The 24,963-nt window shown below is 38.9% G+C and overlaps 1 non-coding gene across 1 annotated transcript; it reads right to left on the reverse strand.

Annotated features, from left to right (window-relative positions):
• Positions 1-17,643: 17,643 nt before the first annotated feature.
• Trnas-uga (transfer RNA serine (anticodon UGA)) lies at positions 17,644-17,718 on the reverse strand. The gene has a single exon. It is a non-coding gene; the product is annotated as a tRNA-Ser (tRNA).
• Between the last annotated feature and the right edge of the window lie 7,245 nt (positions 17,719-24,963).

Below are 24,963 nucleotides of genomic sequence, written 5' to 3' on the forward strand. Positions count from 1 at the left end.
GGTTCCTTTCGGAGTATGCTGATGCATTAGCTCCATACTTAACAATCATATACAACCGTTTGCTAGACAAAAGATCTATACCCAAAGACTGGAAAGTTGCACAGGTCACACCAATATTTAAGAAAGGTAGTAGGAGTAAGCCACTAAATTACAGTCCCATATCGTTAACGTCGATATGCAGCAGGATTTTAGAACATATATTGTGTTCGAACATAATGAATTACCTCCAAGAAAACAGTCTATTGACACACAGTCAACATGGGTTTAGAAAACATCGTTCTTGTGAAACACAACTAGCTCTTTATTCACATGAAGTGCAGAGTGGTATTGACAAGGGATTTCAGATCGATTCCGTATTTCTGGATTTCCGGAAGGCTTTTGACACTGTACCACACAAGCAGCTCGTAGGAAATTGCGTGCTTATGTAATATCGTCTCATTTATGTGACTGGATCTGTGATTTCCTGTCAGAGAGGTCACAGTTCGTTGCAATTGACGGAAAGTCATCGAGTAACACAGAAGTGATTTCTGGCGTTCCCCAAGGTAGTGTTATAGGCCCTTTGCTGTTCCTTATCAATATAAACGATTTGGGAGACAATCTGTGCACCCGTCTTCGGTTGTTTGCAGATGATGTCATTTATCGACTAATAAAGTAATCAGAAGATCAAAACAAACTGCAAAAAGATTTAGAAGAAATATCGAAATGGTGCGAAAAGTGGCAGTTGACCCTAAATAACGAAAAGTGTGAGGTCATTCACATGACTGCTAAATGGAACTCGTTAAACTTCGGTTTTACGATAAATCAGTCTAATCTAAAAGCCATTAATTCATCTAGACACCTAGTTATTACAATTACGAACAACGTAAACTGAAAGGAACACATAGAAAATGTTGTGGGGAAGGCTAACCAGAGACTGCGTTTTATTGGCAGAACACTTAGCAAATGTAACAGACCTACTAAGAAGACTGCCTACACTATGCATGTCCGTCCTCTTTTAGAATACTGTTGCGTGGTGTGGGATCCTTGGAATGACTGAGTACATCGAAAAAGTACAAAGAAAGGCAGCACGTTTTGTATTATCGCGAAATATGGGAGAGAGTGGCACAGAAATGACACAGGATTTGGGCTGGACATCATTAAAAAAAAGGCGTTTTTCGTTGTGACAGAATCTTGTCGCGAAATTGCAATCACCAACTTTCTCCTCCGAATGCGAAAATATTTTGTTGACACTGACTTACATAGGGAGGAACGATCACAAAGATAAAATAGGGGAAATCAGAGCTCGTACAGAAAGATATAGGTGTACATTCTTCTCGCACACTATACGAGATTGGAATAACAGAGAATTGTGAAGGTGGTTCGGTAAACCCTCTGCCAGACACTTAAATGTGATTTGTAGAGTATTCATGTAGATGTAGATGTAGATGTAGATCCATAATGTGCAAAAATAAAATGTATTTACATTGCAAATTTGACGGTTGTCATTTACAAAATCTATCAAGCAATTATATAATTAGCATCATCAATGTGTGAGTGATGACCGAGGAAAAACTCTGCTCCAGCACAAACGCTTTGAAAATAATTTCAGTCATTCCATTTGGGTTGTTCATGTTATGTAAAGCATGTGGAAGCTGTTACATGTGGCAAACTTTGTGAAGTGCTATAAAATTAATGCCACTGAAAAACATACATTATGCACTTACATGCATACCAAGAACAAAGTGATTTCCCTAAATCACTCCAGGCAACTGCCGGGGTGGTTCCTCTGAAAGGGCAAGGCCGACTTCCTTCCCCATCCTTCCCTAATCCGATGAGACCGATGACCACACTGGTCTCCTTCCCCAAAACAACCAACCAACCAACCAAGAACAAACGAAGACATACTAATAAGTGTAAGTAATGCATCTAAAGGCCTGCCAGCAAGGTCTGCGACCTTGAACCGAGGTGGGCTGGCCACGTCATTGTAATGCATGTTATTGCTTCGTGTCGGTCACACAAAGGACGATCTTGTCACCATGGTGACCGACGAGCCGCCGCAGGCAGCGCCAATCTGTCTCTAAATTCAGAATCGCTCCTGTGGTCGGCAGCTGTGCATGCATGCAAGTGCATGTTTGGCTGTGCTCTCACACTGACAGCTAAGCCAACAGCAGCGGGAGACAGCTCTGCCGTATCGGCGAGCATGCAATGCACGCAGGGGAAATCATGCAAATACAAAAACTTAGTAAATAGGTGAGCAAGAAGAACTTCTTGTATCTACATCTACGTCTACATCCATACTCCGCAAGCCACCTGACGGTGTGTGGCGGGGGGGTACCCTGAGTACCTCTATCGGTTCTCCCTTCTATTCCAGTCTCGTATTGTTCGTGGAAAGAAGGATTGTCGGTATGCTTCTGTGTGGGTTCTAATCTCTCTGATTTTATCCTCATGGTCTCTTCGCGAGATATACGTAGGAGGGAGCAATATACTGCTTGACTCTTCGGTGAAGGTATGTTCTCGAAACTTTAACAAAAGCTCGTACCGAGCTACTGAGCGTCTCTCCTGCAGAGTCTTCCACTGGAGTTTACCTATCATCTCCGTAACGCTTTTGCGATTATTAAATGATCCTGTAACGAAGCGCGCTGCTCTCTGTTGGATCTTCTCTATCTCTTCTATCAATCCTATCTGGTACGAATCCCACACTGTTGAGCAGTATTCAAGCAGTGGGCGAACAAGCGTACTGTAACCTACTTCCTTTGTTTTCGGATTGCATTTCCTTAGGATTCTTCCAATGAAACTCAGTCTGGCATCCGCTTTACCGACGATCAACTTTATATGATCATTCCATTTTAAATCACTCCTAATGTGTACTCCCAGATAATTTATGGAATTAACTGCTTCCAGTTGCTGACCTGCTATTTTGTAGTTAAATGATAAGGGAACTATCTTTCTATATATTCGCAGCGCACTACACTTGTCTACATTGAGACTCAATTGCCACTCCCTGCACCATGCGTCTATTCGCTGCAGATCCTCCTGCATTTCAGTACAATTTTCCATTGTTACAACCTCTTGATACAGGTGATGCAGATTACAAGAAAATTTAAAATGCTAAATGTTTCTGCAAAGATTTTAATTTTCACACATGCAATATGTTACATAAAATGAAATACAATATTAAGTGCTGGAAATCAGTTGGTGTGTATTATATCTCAAAGCATCTGAAAGATAACAAGTATGTAAGCAACCATGTGATGAAAATGGACAGCAATACGTATAAAATCGAAACTTCATACAAGCAAATTATGTGTCTCATTCAAACAAAAATTAATTTTCTAGATTAACACGGTGTTTCTTATCTCAAAACGAATTATTTCTATCCTTGTTTCTAACTATCGAGGATGTTATTCTATACACTTGTTTTATAACTCAGTTTAAAGTAATACCTTCCGTCTTATGAGAAATTGTATACTTAACATTTGCTGTCAGTGAAGAGTTTACCCATCCGCTAAAACTGAACAAAGCCCAGAAACAAACAGCAGCCCTATGAAATTCTCCATTGTGGCTGAGTTAGCCCTTCTGTTGATTATAATCTGTCACAGATTCTGCGAACAAAAATCCATGCCCAGTAGGTGGAATAAAGTACAGGTCACATTCATCTATAAGAAGGGTGGCAGTAGTGATCCTCAAAATTACCGTCCCATATCCTTCACGTAAATTTGTTTTGTAGTATCTTAGAACACATTCTGAGGTCAAACATAACGAGGTATCTTGAAGGGAATGACCTCCCACGCACCAACCAGCAGGAAACTGAAAACATCGATTTTGTAAAAAATGACTCACATTTTTCTCACATGATATACTGAAAGTCACAAATAAAATCAGTCATGTAGATGCAGTATATCTCGATTTCCGCAAAGTATTTGACTCAGTACCACACCTATTTTTACTATCAAAAGTGTGGGGTATCAAATGGAATTAGAGATTGGATTTACGAATTTTTGTTAGGGAGGATGCAGCACCCCATCTTCGATGGAGATTCACCAACAGATGTCAGCGTAGCTTCTGGTGTAGCCCAGGAAGTGTGTTGAGACCCTTGCTGTTCATTTTGTGCATTTATGACCTTACAGATAATATTAGTAATAACTTCAGATTTTTGCAGCTCAGGCAATTATCGATTGTGTAGTGTTGACCGAAACAATCGGCGTAAATATTCATTCAGATATTGCTAAGATATCAATGTGGTGCACACATTAGCAACTTCCTTTAAATGTTCAGAAGTATAAAATTGTGCCCTTCACAAAACGAAAAAATGTATCCCATCACTGCAATATCAATGACTCACAGATGGAATCACCCAACTTGTACAAATACATGGATGTTAACACTTTGTAGGGATATGAAATGGAACGAACACATAGGCTCAGTCATGAGTATTGGGCTTTGGTTTGTTGGTAGAATACTGGGGAAAAAATGGTTCAAATGGCTCTGAGCACTATGGGACTCAACTGCTGTGGTCATAAGTCCCCTAGAACTTAGAACTACTTAAACCTAACTAACCTAAGGACAGCACACAACACCCAGCCATCACGAGGCAGAGAAAATCCCTGACCCCGCCGGGAATCGAACCCGGGAACCCGGGCGTGGGAAGCGAGAACGCTACCGCAAGACCACGAGATGCGGGCAGTACTGGGGAAATGCAATCAGTCCACAAAGGCGATTGCTCACAAATCACTCATTTGACCCATACTAGAATATTGGTCGAGTGTGAGGAACCCATGCCCAACAGAACAAGGGATATTGAACATATAGGCTACATAGAAGAGCAGCACAAATGGTCACAGGTGCGTCTGACTTGCGGAAGAGTGTCGCTGAAATGTTGAAAGACGACTAATTACAGCACACACAGAGGCATTTAAACAATCATTTTTCCCACAATCCATACGTGAATAGAACGGGAAACGTCCCTCACTACTGGTACAACAGGACATACCCACTTCCACGCACCTCACAATGATTTGCAGAGTATAGATGTAGATGTAGACTTATATCTAGATACACAAAATAGAAATTAGATCTTAAACACAGTTTTGCAGAGGTGTCGCTTGGTTCTCTTTCCTTTAAAGGTATTTATTTATTCAAATGTAATATTGTAGTAGCCTACGAAACTGCCATTTACTGAAAATGTGTGTGTATGTGTGGTTTGAGGTTTTCGGGCGCTAAACAGCGTGGTCATCAGCGCCCAAACGCATAGAAACAGGAACACATGCGGTGAAGGGACGAAGACGGACAGTGAACAAGGAGAACGGCTAAAAGACACAGACCTGACGCAGTTCCAAATCCTCACATACAGAGGCAAAACAAGAGGAGAAGAAACGCACTAAAAAAGGAAAGGAAACACAAGGAAAAGAGAACAGAAATCGAAATGAAACAAGTAGGTAATCGTGACTGGCGGACCTCTTACCTAAAACCTGGGTGAGCCAGTCATCCAGCAGCACATTAAAATCCTCTCCCTAAAATCTGAGGCAACAAATTGGACACGACACAAAACCGTAAAACCTTAACCACAGTCGTTGCGTCGTCTTGCAAAATAGAGGGCAAATCCTGTGGCAAGAAAATGCAACATAGCTAGTTCTTCAGTTAACAGCGTTATGAGATACTATAGAGAATGCCTCTCTGGCTACGACAGGTCCAGCTCGATAATTGTTGTCACAGTTCAGATAACTTCTTATGCACTTGAGCAAAACGTATCACACTTTGATACAAACTTGCTTATGCGGTAGAATGCTCTACCAGAAGTGAAAATCCAGCTGTCTGGCTTTTGTTTATATTTGCCAGAAGAAAAACACCATTTACAACAAAATAAATGATACACAAACCACTGTAGACTTCCAAGTATTTTGACTGTGCTTATTTTAGTGTTACAGCTAATTTCGCGTCAGGTGTTATTGGAAACAAATACCTATTTGATGAATTCTTCCGAAAACCACCTTAGACCAGATCTAGGAAATAGTTAAACTGAGAAACATTTACCCCGAACAACTTACAGAACCTTGTCTTCGTTCAATAAATGGCGGCTGACAAGTGTCGTAAACGAAACTTTTGTCAAGTCTTGTCTTAAAGATAGGACATGTTTCAACTTTTCGATTATTCAACTGTTGGAGTAGAATGTCTTCGTCTTCATCATCATTTTCTTCCGGGAGTAAGTACAATAACAACTGGCGATCAATAATTTGAGAAAGGTGCGTGTATTTCCACGAAATGCTCACGACTGTGCTGCAGGCTACAGTACTTACCCATGGCGCGCAGACGCAGCGCGCTCGGCGCCAGCTCGCACAAATAAAGTACTGGAACGCCTATTTTCTCAATATTGTAGTGAGTTACGGCTTTCGTTCCAACCTTACCCTCAATTGGGGACGAGGGGCCTTCACAGCGCCCCAGATGTAAAAGCTGTCTTGTACGTCTGTGGTGAGCAGTGTATGCCATGATGTCATATGGGGACCAGCAAAAGTATTTTAAAAGGCTGTTGGAGGAAGTTTTGAATGAAACTGATAATGATTGCTATATGCCAGAGTTTGAAGATTTGAATGACAATGAAGAAGAAGAGCACTGTGAAGAAAGTGATCATGCAACTGCGAGTGATCAATCTGTGAAGATGCTATTCAAGAACACCAGACAAGTTTATGCTTGGTAAGGATAAAATAACTAAATGGATGAGTACAGCTAAGCATAATAATGCCAGAACCACGAAGCAAAATATAGCAACTCAGCTTCATGGTACCAAATTAATTGATAAAAACTGCCAAAAAACTAACACCAGTAGTTGAAGTAGTTTGCTTCATTTACAGTATTTTTTACAGAAAGTACTTCAGAAAAGTCATTTTTCTCGTGTACCTCTATCAGCCGCTCTGTGGAACCTGCTTTCTGTATGGCGTCCCTTGCCACTGAATGCTGCTGCCAACCGCCATCGAACGAACCACGTCAGCAGACCGCTTTCTATCTAGCCAGGCTGTAACTGATCTCATAATGTAAATAACTGTCACCATGTTTCCGTTTTACCTCTTGCCACAGCTACACGAACCCCACAATGCCGCAAACATGCAATAAATATGTACCAACTGATGATGAATTGCTAGGAGATTTCAACTGGCAATGGAGAATAAAAACCGAAGAATAAAACAAAAGGCGACTGGTTGCAATAATTTTCAGGAAATCTTTATTCATCACAGTCGCCGTGATTCACGTCCATAATGGATGAAAGTTACTGCACTGTAACTAATCCTATGGCTGATCTAATCACCAGCCAAGCACAAGATTCGATTATTGCACTGTTTGACAGTTTAACAGAGATAAAAAAATGATATGGCAAAAAATTTAATAAGCTGTTAAATCACTTACCACCTAAATTGTCATCAGAGATAACAACTAAATACATGTACTGTCTGATCAATTATCATCTAAATTGTCGTGATGTACCCACTGAAACGATGTCTGATATGTCAACTACATCTGATAAGTGGTCTTCTAAGATTTCATATGACGTTTCTACCAAACACAATGTAACGAAATTTCTGCTCAAATAATGAGTCTGGCTATGGATGTATATGATATAACAATACAATGTAATACTCTTGCAAGTGAAGTGGAAAATACTGAGGTAGCTGCATTAAAAACAGCAATTATCTGAGGAGCATACATTCATTGCAGAATTGGTCAACAAGTTGGAGCTAAAGTAGAAAATTTCACTACAAAGTAACAAAATTTTAAATTTCAATTACATTCACAACTAGGAAATTTTGACAAATGATATTCTGAAAGGCTTTCAAGTAAAGATAAATTTGTAAATGAATACTTTGATTCTGAACTGACACACATAGTTCAGTGATTTGTTAATGAGACACAGTCAGAAGGAGGTAATTCAGGAGAAGTTATTAATACAGAGTTAAAACAGTTAAACACAGCAATTGACAAAGATCTACCACAGTAGCGGGAGAATGTTGCATCACAGTTCTGTGAAATCTAGCAAGAGTTAGCGAAAGTAAGACAATGTTTAAATAATTCGTTGCCCACAGTTATTAGAAATGGTTCAAATGGCTCTGAGCACTATGGGACTTAACATCTGAGGTCATCAGTCCCCTAGAACTTAGAACTACTTAAACCTAACTAACCTAAGGACATCACGCACATCCATGCCCGAGGCAGGATTCCAACCTGCGACCATAGTGGTTGCGCGGTCCCAGACCGTAGCGCCTAGAATTGCTCCACCACTCCGGCCAGCACAGTTATTAGAGTAAATGTAAACATTAGTCCTATATCTTGTGGACAAGGGTACAGCAAGGATTTGAACCACAATGGCATGTCACCTGACCATGTATTGTATGGTATGGGGGCAGCACCACAACTGTCAGCTGTCTGAAAGCCTACTTAAACACGGACAGTTTCAAGTTTCATTCCTGAGAAAAAAGGTATACATCCTATCGTGTTCACTGAGGTTTTTAAAAATGTATTGTACACATCATGGGCTGAGAAACAAAGAATTCAGTAGATCACAGATTTAATAGAAGGGGAGCTGCTCTTTGGGCTACTGAGACAGCCGACAGTTGCAAGATTATGATCAATTTAAGTAAGCATTCTTGGCAAAGTGTTGGTTTGTATGTATGCAGGAGAGACTTAGGAAGGCGATATTTAACCTGGAGCCCCTTAACAGCAGGCAGCATAGCCTCAAAAACTATTTTGTAAAATATCTAAACAAGATATGGGAAGTAGCTGTATCCAATCAGGACATTCTCCATATTTTAAAAGCCAAACTGCCAATGGATCTCCAGGATGAACCAGTACAAGTACCAGAAATTGACCTTGATCACATGATGTCAGTCTTCGATTCTCAAATGATTCAAGAGTGAACAACCACAACAATAAGAGTGCAACACAATCTTCTCCACCTCCACATAGTGATACAACCACTGCAGCCAGAGAGATAATAGAATACACTATGTAATGGAGCCGGGACTGCCTCCCATACAAAATTTGCAGTAAAAGGATCATGGACAACCTGAATTCAACAAAAGAAAGTGAGACAACAAATGGTATTACTTAGGATATTATGGAAATGTAAATGGCCACCAAACTAACAATAACAACAACAGATGGGATTCTCCTACAGGCAGCCATGACCAACTGCAAATCTATAATCATAATAACAGTAATAAAATGCATGAGGCGCCAGTACATATCCATACTACTAAAGATGACTGTCGAACGCAAGACTTGATAGTAGATATAACTGAGGTGGTAGAAAAGCCATGCCACTCCAATATTGAGTCAACAAACTAGATTTGAGCACATTAAGCCTTTAAATGCTGACCACTGCATAGGTTGGTGGCAATGTAGGAACTCCAATAAGTATGCAACACTGTCGCCATTAAAATTGCTCACCACGAAGATGACGTGCTAAAGACGCGAAATTTAACCGACAGGAAGAAGATGCTGTGATATGCAAATGATTAGCTTTTCAGAGCATTCATACAAGGTTGGCGCCGATGGCGACACCTACAACGTACTGACATGAGGAAAGTTTTCAACCGATTTCTCATGCACAAACAGCAGTTCACCGGCATTGCCTGGTGAAACGTTGTTGTGATGCCTCGTGTAAGGAGGAGAAATGCGTACTATCACTTTTCCGACTTTGATAAAGGTCGGATTGTAGCCTATTGCGATTGCGGTTTATCGTATCGCGACATTGCTGCTCGCCTTGGTCGAGATCCAATGACTGTTAGCAGAATATGGAATCGGTGGGTTCAGGAGGGTAATACGGAATGCCATGCTGGATCCCAATGGCCTCGTGTCACTAGCAGTCGACAGGCATCTTATCTGCATGGCTGTAACGGATCGTGCAGCCACGTCTCAATCCCTGAGTCAACTGATGGGGATGTTTGCAAGACAACAACCATCTGCACGAACAGTTCGACGACGATTGCATCAGCATGGACTGTCAGCTCAGAGACCATGGCTGTGGTTACCCTTGACTCTGCATCACAGACAGGAGCGCCTGCGATGGTGTACTCATGACGAACCTGGGCGCACGAATGGTAAAACGTCATTTTTTCGGATTAATCCAGGTTCTGTTTACAGCATCATGATGGTCGCATCTGTGTTTGGCGACATCGCGGTGAACGCACATTGGAAGCATGTATTCGTCATCGCCATACTGGCGTATCACCTGGCGTGATGGTATGGGGTGCCATTGGTTAGGGGTGCCATTGGTTACATGTCTCGGTCACCTCTTGTTCGCATTGATGGCACTTTGAACAGTGGACCCATGGCTCTACCCCTCATTCGATCCCTGCGAAACCCTACATTTCAGCAGGATAATGCACGACCGCATGTTGCAGGTCCTGCACTGGCCTTTCTGGATACAGAAAATGTTCGACTGCTGCCCTGGCCAGCACATTCTCCAGATGAACTGTGGTATCATGTTGAAACTGCATGGGCAGCTGTACCTGTACATGCCATCCAAAATCTGTCTGACTCAATGCCCAGGCGTATCAAGGCCGTTATTAAGGCCAGAGGTGGTTGTTCTGGGTACTGATTTCTCGGGATCTATGCACCCAAATTGTGTGAAAATATAATCACATGTCAGTTGTAGTATAATATATTTGTCCAATGAATACCCGTTTTCATCTGCATTTGTTCTTCGTGTAGCAATTTTAATGGCCAGTAGTGTATGTTATAATGATGATACAGATATCAGGGTTGAATTAGCCACAGATCCATTTATATACAGTAAGAAAAGTAAAGAAATGTATAGTAGCTTGTATCTGTTATACATAAATTGGTAGGAGGTATACTGACTGCCATTTTGATTGATACAGTTGCTATAATAAGCATTATGTAAACAAATAGATACAATAAAATACACAAAGATGGAAAGATACCTAAGTATCCCATCCACAACTGTAGAACCATAAGAGCTGTTATTGTTAAATTGTGTAGTGTCAAGATACGTAAATAGTTAGAAGTAAGGCTGGGAAATGGGTTATAAAATGCCCATTCTTATTCACCAATGCACTGATAGTAGAACGTATTTTGGGCACTGACGTTTTATGAGAGAAGAACACAATAATATACTTCTCTTTAGGTAAAATCTATTTTAATGTGAATAGACAAAGGGTTATAATGTATCTGGTGAAGACAAGATTAAAAGTAAAGTAAAGATTAGAAGTAAAGTTCATTAAAACCAAGACAGCATCTATTTGTAGCACTTCTATATAAATTGATCAGGTTACAGGTATTGAGAACCAGATAATGATCAAAGTAATTGAGTCTACTATTATTGACTTGTCACAATGAACTGAGATGAAATTTTATTATTAACCTATGTGCATGTACTTAGTAAAAAACTTGGTATCATAAACACTTATCAGTATCATATGGAAGTCTGCCCCCATGAAGTTTATTGCTACAATATGTATTCCATCCCATGGTCTATGTTTTAATACTGAAGTAAAGTAGATGCTTAGTGGAATATAAGAAGCTTCTATGTTGCTCTACTGTAGTCTCCTATTAACTGTGCTAAAACGTGGTACCTTGGTTTCTGGTGCCTGGCCAATTAATAAGATTATATGATCCGTGCATGAAGTTGTTTGGAGAATTTGAATGAACAATCACATAAGTTTCTTGTGCTTAATTTTCTCACTAGCATTGATTTACAAAGTTTGTACTGGCAGGTAAGTCTCATCATGAAATTCTAGGAAACACACTGCCTTTACTTATAGTGGAGGAAGCTACAATTTCTATATATTGCCTTTTGGCTTAAATCTGAATTCAAGAGTATTTATAACTGTCTTAGGACCCAAACTGTTTGACCAAGTTACAATGTCTGTTGATGGTACAGAAATAGCTACTCACTCATGGGAATAACCTTTAGAAACTGTTAATAAAAACAGTAAATAAATTCTCAGATGCAGGAGTGACAGCTAACTTGCAAAAGTCTTAATTTATTTGGGAGAGGGTTAAGTTGATTGTTCGCATAATTATCTCTACTGGAATAACGCCTGGCCCAGATACTGCTAATGCCATTAGTAATTTCTCACGTCCTTGTACCAAGAAACAGCTTATATCGTTTTTTGGTTGACGCTCATTATTTCGTCGACTTGTACTCAATCAGCTTTTAAACAGCACAATCTTGCCATATCTTTTAAAGAAAAATGAACCTTCAGTCTAAATGAGTGACTGTGAGAATGATTTTAATACAATAAACAGGCCTTAGTAGATCTGACATGCGAGGATTTCTGTTTAGTTGATGTATGATGCTAAGGATTTCTGTTTAGTTACTGATGTATCATTTTTTGGACCAGGAGCTTGTCTATTTCAGATGCATAAAGAAGAAAGAAAACGAAATATTCCAGGCATAAGTTTTGCTAGATCTACCATATCTGAATGCAAACACTCATTCTCTGCTACTGAGTTAGAAACTTTAGCGGTGGTTTGGACCTTCAGAAAATTCAACTATTACATTTATAAAGGGAATATTAAAGACCATTATGTTTGAGCTTCTTTCTTAAGGCATGCAAATTACTGCACCCTCATTTAGTGTCCTGGTCTTTGTTCCTTCAGTAATACGAGACAGCTTTGTAGCAGACACACTTTCATGATTACCATAAGGTTTGTCAGAATACACAGAACTAACAGACTACTGAGAATTATCAGTATAAGATTGCAATTATAGGCAGTATTACTTAGACATGTCAGGAATACGGCTGATTTACAAATCACAGACAATCGTTAGCAGAAGGTAAAGATTCATTAGACGCACTGAAATAACAGTATATGATACAGAATGATGTTCTATTCTATAGACAGTGTCCTAATTCTGATACTTAGTGTGTTTGCATTCTTGCCGTAATCACGTATATGCACAATGCTAGAGGGCATTATGGGGCATATAAGTGAATACAGAAGATTAATATATATCATTATTTGCCAAATACGTGGAAATGAACACAACAACTCCTAAAACTGCCCTATTTGTCAAAAATCTAGACCCACCAATAAATTCTGTCACACAGAGTTAAATTCCATCGTACTGACGCAAGCACTTCCAATAGTCTGTAGGGATATTGCAGGATTCCTCCCCTCTGAAAAAGGTGGAGTTAAATATCTCAAAGCCTTATATGATATATTCACCAAGTATGTTAAGTTATATGGTACAAACCCCACAGCAGAAGCTCCCACTATCTAGAGAATACTAAACCATTACATCACAACAGTTGGCAAATATGCTGCACTGTAATCCAACAACACATCTGACTTTACTTGTTACACTTGGAAAATAGTTTTACATGAAGATGACATAAAACATATATTAATCTCACGTTCCATACAGAAGGAAATCCATGCAGAAGTGTCTACAGAGTGTTCAACAGATTCAACAGAATTTATGCATATGCAAGTAATCATGAAACGAAATGAATGGAGGATCTATAATTCTTCGAACAGGTAGTAAACAACCTTCCTCTACGTAACTCACACTTCACACCAGAAGCCCTCATAAGTAAACGCAAAGAGAAGGATGAATGGATAAATCCACTTCTACAATTATGCAGAGAAGAGTCTTTCTTGATGGAGAAGGTAAGGAAAGTATTAGTTACACTCACACAAAAGGCACAGTTACATGCTATGATAGGAAGCTACAACAGTTGCAAAAATACTAGGTGCAGGATTCACCTGAAGTCATCACTCCTGCAGAAGAGAAATTGTAAACAGTGACTTTTATAGACTGTTCTTTATAAGATTGAGATGAAACCTCCTGACGGAATTTCTCTTCTGGCATATCATAAGAGTGATAAGGTAAATGGATTTGAATAAGTATTTCCACAAATAACTGATTTTATTTTGTTATACGTAAGGGAAAATGCTATTATGTCACAGAAGCTAATATTCAGGTTCTCCCAAGAAGAGGCAGTAAACACTTAAGCGGATTTAGTTCTGATTACTTCTTTGCTATGCATCTTTAACCATTTGTCAATACATGTACATGTATGTCAATATATGTACATGTAAGTCAATAGTAGTTATAAGGATTATCAGTTAAGAGACACTGTAGCACTAGTCTGAGCATTAAATGAACAAATGCTCTATCAAAAACTAGATCAACAGGTTATGATGCTATGGGCGATGAAATATTGAGTTAAAAGTTACGTGAGGATTGTCACCATTCCTTTATATGTGCTTACAAGGGAATTATACCCTATGGAATCTTACTATATCTATGAACTGAGGAGTTAACAGATATTAACAAGTGAGTGTGGGCTGACCTTTCACAGTTCAAGCTGTGTATAGTAAAATTTGTTGTACTAAGCAATTAGATTGATGACTCACACTCATGTAAATATTTTTTGGTTCTTCTGAGACAACTCAGCGGCAAGACTCACCAATAAAAGGAGAAGTGACTTAACTATCTAGATTTACACATACTAAATATTACTAGTGTTACTCATATCAAAGCTATATTGATATGAGAATAAGAGAGTAAGCAGGCTTTGAATGAGTACCACACTTCAAGCTTTTCCGTGTTATATATTCTGTTCAGATTTGAGTATTGCTTCGTTCTATATCTTGTTTTTTTTAAAAGTCTGCTTGTGGTTTGATCTAACAATCTAAGCTAATGTTGAATTTTACCCAGTAATAGACAGTGTTGTCTATTCCTGTGTAATTATGTTGCATTTAAAGAAAAGTAGTAGATGAAGTCAGGGCATAATCCCAAAACGAAAGCTGATAAATGTCTGTAAATAAATCTAAATAATACCCAATAGTCAAGGTTCCTACAAAGTGAAATATGTATATATTTATTCTGTGAACGTGTATGTAACCTACGCATATTATATTGAAAACTTTGGTATCCAGGTGGGAAATCATGAGAGTATGGACTATGAATAATGTAATAATGAACTGAGTTAAAGTGAATACAACTTCAAAAGTTTTGTGTTGGTAAATACTACGGCAAATGGAACAGTGATTAACATGCACAATGTGAACGTTTAGTGGAACAGTCGAAGTAGTACTATGTGGGAGTGTGTTGTTGCGGACTACAAACTAAAGTGTTGGTGTACACTGTATGACGAATTCTACACTTACCTCGAGATGGACTTAGCCGCTCAATCACTACTTCTGGCATCATGAATAATAATGGAAATTTGACTCTGTGTGAGTTTTGGTTTCTTTTCATCCACACTACAAGAACTCAATGACAAATTACACCTCAAAAATGCGCAAGACCCAACAGAAAATTCAGCTGGTTCAACCACTCTGCATAGTGTGGCATGAGCTGTGATAGTCGACGCATCTATATGGCATGCTGTCATTATGGACTGGAACTATGTTTGAAACAATATGAACTTATTTAACAGAGCTACTCCCTTATAACGAACCATAATCATACAGAACAATGAGAAATGACCAAACCAGGCAATGCTCTAAAAGTAAAAAGTTTAAATATTTGCCTTGCTGAACATTGATCGATTTGATATAATAAATGTATATGTACTGTATATATGTAAAATTCGTTCTGCCTATATTTGTGCACTAACAAAAACTCTCTCCTAATATATCCCACATGGGTCACACACTATGTATTAATAATTATGTTGTACTGTTTCGTGTAAATGGAAAACGATGAGCTCACTGAGGTAACTTTGAGCTCCCAGGCAAATTGAACAGGTGCTTCCTGACTATTGTTCCAGTTGATGATGGTCTATCACGAGGCTGATGACAAGGTTGGATCCTAACACAATAGAATGATGTTGCCTGTGCCAGTCCCTTGGTTCTGGCTCTCCTAGCCACTGCATACAGCAACATCTATCTGCTCCTGAAGTCTTGCACCTCAAGAACTAGAACACCTATTGTCAATACTACAACAAATATCAATCATCCGTGAGTTCTGACTGCTCTGTGTTGTATCACTAACTTTATGTTATTTACGATTAGTGCAAAACTGAAAAACACCAAAATTACTAATGAAACATTTAAAGTATCTGAAGTAAACAAAAAACTTATAGAAAGAATTCCAACCACAAAGTGCAGGCATTGATTAAAATATATTTTCAACCACTAACTCTGATCAGTGATTCGAGTTTTTCTATACCTCAAAACAAGCAATCACTCTTATTGCTTGCTAAGGAAATGTCTGAAAGATGTTTAAACTAAAATATAATGACTATTTCATCTATTTAACAGATTATATCAGAAAACAACATTAGCTGCACAAAATTTGAAACAGTAATACAGTGATGGAACCTTGACAACCACCAATCAATAGTCACTTGTTGAACAATACATTTACACTGAAACTAACCTGTAGCAATATTACTGTAACCATATATATATATATATATATATATATATATATATATATATATATATATTCAGCATGTTTTCCATCACAAAATCTGATCTATTATACTGAACCCTTGAAGGACTATGACAAGGTCTGGAACAACTTGATATAGCCATTCAACTGCACTCTCTGGGGTAAGTTAGTTAGACATAGAATGGTATCAAAGCTACATATATATATATATATGAACTAATCTGTAGCTTTTATACCATTCTATAACTAACTTGCTACCATGAGATATATATATATATATATATATATATATATATAGCATGCTACTCAATTACATGACAGTCTTCGGACTCAGTAGGCAAAAGTCAATGGCATTATTACACTGTCATTTCATGCAAAATGTGGGTTACAGTCCTTCTTGCCACCCAACTTCTTCTTCTTCAGTCTCTATAAATGTCAATTTGTGCCTCTAAATTAATTGTGAATAATAATGTTGATATTCGATTAAAATGAGTTATTATGTTATTAGACATGTACCTTAACCATCACTAATTCTCTATATAGACTTATTTTATGTTTCAGCATCTTAATTCCACTGGAAAGTTTGCTGATGTGACAGTTATGCGGCATCTGTGTCTATTGCAGGCATGATTGCATCTTTCCTATTAGAACTTGCACTTTATATTATTTTATATATGAACTCCATTTATTCATGATGTACATTGCAACACATTTTGTTGCATTGTACTACATATAAACACAGTCCACCATCACCCAAATTATTGCTCTTCTACAGAGATATCTGTCCTTGATTTCATCATAACAGGAAATTTAACAGGTAACAAAGCACAGCTTCATTTTAAGTGTATGGTGTTGTTTGACTACAATCCTAGCTGCAAACTAACCTTGATTATTTTCACTCCTGCTGCACCCTTTATCTCATCTTTGTTATGGTTTCTATGGTATAAAATCACGCTATGAAAAATTATAAGTTGCATCTCGATTTGCCCTGATTAGAATGATAATTTTTCTGACAGTAAAAGGCATTTTACAGAACATTCACAGAAATGACAGATCACTATTTTTCAACTCTAATGTGTCCCAACATTCCTAAATTCAGTTCAGTAGAGCATTATGAGTATTCATCTACTCAGCTTAAAAATTTAATCAGATATGCTTACCATTCTTCAAAACGCATAGACATGTGGATAGACTGATACCCAGCTCCAGCCTAATTTTTTGGCACAATACAGAAGTGTTCAATGACTCATATGCCTGTGAAACATGGCTTTCATTGAAACTTCCTGGGAGATTAAAACTGTGTGCCCGACCGAGACTCGAACTCGGGACCTTTGCCTTTCACGGGCAAGTGCTCTACCAACTGAGCTACCGAAGCACAACTCACGCCCGGTACTCACAGCTTTACTTCTGCCAGTACCTCATCTCCTACCTTCCAAACTTTACAGAAGCTCTCCTGCGAACCTTGCAGAACTAGCACTCCTGAAAGAAAGGATATTGCGGAGACATGGCTTAGCCACAGCCTGGGGGATGTTTCCAGAATGAGATTTTCACTCTGCAGCGGAGTGTGCGCTGATATGAAACTTCCTGGCAGATTTAAGACAGTTTTAATCTGCCAGGAAGTTTCATATCAGCGCACACTCCGCTGCAGAGTGAAAATCTCATTCTGGAAACATCCCCCAGGCTGTGGCTAAGCTGTGTCTCCGCAATATCCTTTCTTTCAGGAGTGCTAGTTTTGCAAGGTTCGCAGGAGAGCTTCTGTAAAGTTTGGAAGGTAGGAGATGAGGTACTGGCAGAAGTAAAGCTGTGAGTACTGGGCACGAGTCGTGCTTCGGTAGCTCAGTTGGTAGAGCACTTGCCCGCGAAAGGCAAAGGTCTTGAGTTCGAGTCTCGGTCGAGCACACAGTTTTAATCTGCCAGGAAGTTTCATATCAACACACACTCCGCTGCAGAGTGAAAATCTCATTATGGCTTTCATTGTATGTTCATAGTGTATAAGAAGTACACACATCAAACAATGTATCAATATTTCACATTTTTGTCATAGTTACAAAGGATAAATATTGAGATGTTGGTAATATTTTATTTATTGTATATATTTCTTACTAAATTGGAATGAGCATCTTAGAAACAATGCAGGTTTTATTTATCTAAGAAAATTTAGTAGTCTTTCAATTATTCCAATTTAATGAATTCAAAGCTTCTCCTTAAAAACAAAAGAATATATATATATATATATATATATATATATATATATATATATATATATGTGTGTGTGTGTGTGTGTGTGTGTGTGTGTGTGTGTGTGTGTGTGTGTGTGTGTGTGTGTGGTGTGTGTTAAGTGATTTAGAATAAGCATTTGTAGCAATACATAAAATATTTTAATCCAGAAATGAAGTGAAGAATAGTTTCCAGTTCATGTTAATAACTAAAGTTTGTATAGGGAATGTCCTCAAATGTAATGACTTGGGAGAAAAGCTAAATTTCGATTTGACCGTTTGGGCAACAGCTTTGTCGGTATCATGAGAGCAGTTAGATAACATAACTGGCCATATATTGTTACTAGAGAAGATACCCATTATGAAGCAGTTGTTTTCCAACTACCTTAAGATTTATCTACAAAAATATTATGAGTCATGTTTCATATAGTTAATCTATATGCAGTACTGTAGCCATGTACCTTACACCAGTAATGCTCCATGAAAGAGTTGTTAAGATGAACATAACCCACAAATGGCGGTTACCAGAGTGGATGATAAGAAAAAGAAGCACATTTATAAATTAAACTGATGAACATGAATAGTCATTCGTTATTATAATAAAATTTTAAGCTATTATACTTTTTGCACTCATTAATTATGTGAATAAGCGCACAGTAACGAAATGTTGACTTTTATACCCAAATAACAAGGGCATAATTCGAACTGAATCATCTACTGTACCTCTTGTCACATGAATTTACAGACCTTTTATTGCTTTTATGGTCATATTGTACTATCATTACAAGAAGTGATTCACTTGCATATGTTCTCATTTAAGGTAGATTTTTTTACGCTTTTGGAATGAACTGAGGCTCGAAAAATTACAAGAGGCTGTCTGTATTTATAAGTCAATTATAGTTATTTACCTGCTAGGTTATTAATATCCAAAGAAATACTGTCAGTAGATTGTATGATATGAACCACATACAAATTTAGCATATAAAACCATCATAATGTTTTCATAAGAGTAATTAATGCACTTGTAACTGTCAGAAGGTTTATAAATAGAATGAAGAATGAGCATATCATGCATTGGATAATAATTTTGTTGGCATGATTAATGGAATATTATCACACAATAGGAAACACTCATATTTTTATGTATCAGGGGTATAGTAATAACCAATGAAACATTCATTCAATTCACAGAAATTACTTGATTGTATGAGATCTCAGGCTTTCCTGGCGAATGTGCTGTATCCAAAGTTCTCGGGTGTCCAGCCGGATCAGTTCGTCGAAGTTCCACGATATTTCGGCGGATAAGCGTTCCGCCATCATCAGGTGGTGCTAATGGAATGATCTGTCTGCGCTGTGTCCGTGGTATTTATGTCCGCGGGGTCCCGAGTCGTACCGCGGCGCGGGCACCCGGTGGTAGGCGCAGTCCATCTCCGTCCGCCGTGGCGGAAGGATCTCGCGTCCGCTCGTGCCGTTGCTCTTTGATGGTGTTTAATAACGGTTTCCAGGCCTTGCTAAGTTGAAACCCGGTGTCCCTGTTGATGAGGTTATCTGTTACTCGACTTTCTATGGCCTCCTTGTAGATACTGTCCCAGTAGGCACTTGTGGCAGTCAGGATTTTTGTCTCTTCAAATTTCGCTGTGTGTCCGGCTTCAATGCAGTGTTCTGCTAGGGCCGAATTGCTGGGTTGGCGTAAGCGGGTGTGACGTTCGTGTTCTTTGCATCGGTCCTCGACCGTGCGATTTGTTTGGCCGATATAGGATTTGCCACAGCCGCACGGGATTTTGTATACGCCCGCTTTCTTCAGCCCTACGTCATCTTTTGCCGTTCCTAGTAGGTCACGAATCTTTGCTGGTGGCCGGAAGGCTGTGTGAATCTTGTGTCGCCTTAACAGTCTTCCTATTTTTGACGACACATTGCCAGCAAATGGCAGAAAGGCCAGAGCTTGCTTTTCTTCTTCGGGTTCTTCTTCATCTCGGTTCTTGCTGCACCTTCTGTTGTCGGAAGGCCCTTTGGATTTGGCGGTTGCCATACCCATTCTTGCGGAACACGGTCTCCAGGTGTTTGAGCTCCGTTGTCAAGTTCTGCTCATCAGATATCGTGTGTGCTCTATGTACCAAGGTGTTGAGCATTCGATTAAGCTGCGCCGGATGGTGGCAGCTGGACGCATGTAGGTACAGGTCAGTGTGTGTGGGCTTTCGGTACACACTGTGACCCAGTGAGCCATCATACCTACGTTCCACTAGGACATCAAGAAAGGGTAGTTTTCCATCTTCCTCAGTCTCCACCGTGAACTGAATGTTACTATGGACCGAATTTAGATGTTGCAGAAATATCTGTAGCTGTTCCTGTCCATGTGGCCAGATGACGAACGTGTCGTCCACGTAGCGAAAGAAGCATACAGGTTTCAGTTCGGCGGCTTCCAGTGCTTCCTCTTCGAAACTCTCCATGAACAGGTTGGCCACCATTGGGGAGAGTGGGCTCCCCATGGCTACTCCATCGGTCTGCTCGTAGTATTGACCGTTGAAGACAAAGTACGTCGATGTTAACACGTGCCTGAACAGTTGTGTCAGTTCAGGCCCGAATTTCTCACTGATTAAGTGGAGAGAATCTTCCAGCGGGACACGTGTGAATAATGAGGCGACATCGAAGCTGACCATGAGGTCGGATTCTTGTACTGTCATCTCCTTCAGGCGGCCAATGAAGTCCATTGAGTTCTGACTGCCACAAGTGCTTACTGGGACAGAATCTACAAGGAGGCCATAGAAATTCGAGTAACAGATAACCCCATCAACAGGGACACCGGGTTTCAGCTTAGCAAGCCCTGGAAACCGTTATTAAACACCATCAAAGAGCAACAGCACGAGCGGACGCGAGATCCTTCCGCCATGGCGGACGGAGATGGACTGCGCCTACCACCGGGCGTGGGTGCAGCTTCCCCCACCCCTCCCACCAAGCGGCGCCCCGCCGGCCGCCCGCGCCGGGGTACGACTCGGGACCCCGCGGACATAAATACCACGGACACAGCGCAGACAGATCATTCCATCAGCACCACCTGATGATGGCGGAACGGTTATCCATCGAAATATCGTGGAACTTCGAAGAACGGATCTGGCTGGACACCCGAGAACCTTGGATACTTGATTGTATTTTAATAATTTTTAATACACATGAAAGGAAGGGTGTTGGATACACATTTCTAAAAGCATAATTTATTCTGGGGAGAACTGTGTGAACAAACTGAATAAATCGAGTCTCATACTATTCTGAATAAATAATTCTTTCTGTTGTCGGTTGTGACTTAATATTAAAACCAAGATAGATGGACTGTCTTTCGAAACACAACCACCTAGCGGCAGTCAATAGCAAGAACAAGGTATGCTCAGATTTAGGAATTTATGAGCGTTCTTCATTGTTTATGATGCTGCCATGAATAAATGAATGAATGAATGAATGGATGGTATGAAAGGCTGTGTGCAAAATAAATTTTTGTTCTGTGAGATGATAACTGCAGTGAAGTGGCCCATAGTTCATAGTATGTCAAGTGATGAGGACTTTGACAAATTTCTAAGAAGTTTTGTAGGCATATTCAATTAATCATTCCAACCTAAGATCTGCACAAAAAGGCAGTAGCAAACATAAAATGCATCTAGTGTGAGAAAAATAGAATTACATAGGGAAATGCAATGCAATAAACATCCAGACTTTGATGACTATAAGATACATTATAAATTGTTATGAACTCTTCCAAAAAGGTTAAATAATTGGCTTATTTTATGACACAATGAAATGCATTATGACCACTTCTTAAACCAGAATTAGTTGCAACATTTAACTAATAAGAAATTTAAATAATTATATAAAGTAAGAACACTACCATTATCCCTCCCCATATATCACAGTTTTTCTTTAACATTTTCGGAAATGTTACAAAATCTAATGCAGAAGTGTTCACTTTTCGAAACAGCATAAATTTATTTGTAACAAACCAGAATAATTTCATAGAGTTTCAACTGAAAATGTAAGACAATAATATTTTGCCATTGAAAACTATCATGAAGAAATGGAATACTCACCAAGATAATTAAGATTATGCATGATAAAACAACACATCCTTTGTCTTTAATAATGAATCCATCATTTGAAGAAGTAAATTTACATGACATATGTAGGTATGCAGAGGTGAAACCATCATACAAAAACAATGATCAAAAGAGGATGTGGCAAATTATGACCCAGTCCCTATCCTCCCATACTTGCCTGATGTGTTTAAAAGTAAAAGTAAAAAACTATTACCAAGTATGATGTTTTCAAAAACCAACATGGATTTCAAAACGGGAAAAATCACCTGGAGTGTGACCAACCAATTCATTGAAAAAAAAATTTAACTCCTCGGTGGACAAAACCAATAAAATTGATGGCAACTTCTGTGACCACATGTAAGCATTGCATTCAATGAAACATTCTATACTCCCCTACAGACTGTTCATAGATGTAGTGCACTGAAGTGGCTCACGCCTTACCTGAGAAAAAGGTACCAAAGAGTAATCACAACATCTAATGCTATTAATTATGCAAAACGAATCCCTCAAGGCTTTTTATCTACCTCCCGTTATCAGTAGTGAAAAAGAAACTAAGAAGATAGTTTTGGTGATACCACAAACACACTAAATAATCTAGAAGCATGGCTCCAATGACTGCTGCTTACATATCATAAGTGAACAGCCAAAACTAACAACTCTGGTATCAAACATAAAAATCGTGATTCTTGGAGTCGAAATTGGATGAAAGTGTAAGCCGTCAGATACACATTACTTATTCAGTCACTAAACTAAGAAGTCTTACATTTGCATTGATTGTAATATTTGAGGTAACAGATATGAACAGCTAGATAGCTGTATACCATAGTTTCTTTGAATCTGCTATTAGATATGATTTACGTTTTGGCGTAAATTCAAGACATATGTCATGATTCATGCTACTATAAAAAGTAATCATTAGGAAAATATGTGCAGCACCTCAAAGAAAACAGTCTTTTCCATTATTCCAGAACTCAAACTTATTACTTTTTCCTGAACTGCACCTCTTTGTAATTATAACTGTTTTGTGCCATAAAGTTGAGCTAACTGGTGAAGCTCATTTCGAACATATGTATGTACAATAAAAGTCATGCTTTTAAAACATCCCCTAAAATTGTAGAAATAACTTTCTACTATAGGGGAATGAAAATTTACAAAAATTGACAAGTACAGACACACTGAGCATGCAGATACATTCACTGAAGAGATAAGTACATCAACTAGTAGAAAAATGCTGTTCCTGAAGTACGAATCCATGAATGACGAAATAATCATTTGAACATGGTGATTGATCTATCTTCAACAATATCGCAATGTCAAATTAACACTGTGTTTATAAAATAATGTTTAGAAAATTTAGAAAATATGTACATTGCAAGAAAAACAGTTTCATAATATTGTTGTTGTTGTTGTTGTTGTTGTGATCTTCAGTCCAGAGACTGGTTTGATGCATCTCTCCATGCTACTCTATCTTGTGCAAGCTTTATCTCTGAGTAACTATCGAAACCTACATTGTACTGAATCTCCTTAGTGCATTCATCTCTTGGTCTCCCTCTACGATTTTTACCCTCTGTACTTCCCTCCAGTACTCAATGGATGATCCCCTGATGACTCAGAACGTGTCCCACTAATCGATCCCTTCTTCTAGTCACGTTGTGCCACAAATTCCTCTTCTCCCCAACTCCATTCAGTACCTCCTCATTAGTTACGTGATCTACCTATCTAATCTTCAGAATTCTTCTGTAGCACCACATTTTGAGAGCTTCAGTTCTCTTCTTGTCTAAACTATTTATCATTCATGTTTCACATCCATGGCGACTCTCCACACAAACTTTCAAGAAAAGACTTCCTGAGACTTACATGTACACTCGAAGTTAACAAATTTCTCTTCTTCCCATTGGCAGTCTACATTTTACATCCTCTCTACTTCGATCATCACCAGTTGTTTTGCTCCCCAAATTGCAGAACTCATCTTCTACTTTAAGTGTCTCATTTCCTAATCTAATATCCTCAGCATCACCTGCTTCAATTAGACTACATTACATTATCTTCATTTTGCTTTTGTTGATTTTCATCTTACATCCTCCTTTCAAGACACTGTATAATTCCGGTCAGCTGCTCTTCCAGGCCCTTTGCTGCTCTGACAGAAATCCAGTGTCGTCGGCAAACCTCAAAATTTTTATTTCTTCTCCGTGGATTTTAATTCCTACTCCAAATTTTTCCTTTATTTCCTTTACTGCTTGCTCAATGTACACTGAACAACATCGGGGACAAGCTGCAACCCTGTATCACTCCCTTCTCAACCATTGCTTCTCTTCCGTGCCTCTCG

This window comes from Schistocerca nitens, chromosome 8, assembly GCF_023898315.1.
Source record: "Schistocerca nitens isolate TAMUIC-IGC-003100 chromosome 8, iqSchNite1.1, whole genome shotgun sequence".
NCBI lineage: Eukaryota > Metazoa > Arthropoda > Insecta > Orthoptera > Acrididae > Schistocerca > Schistocerca nitens.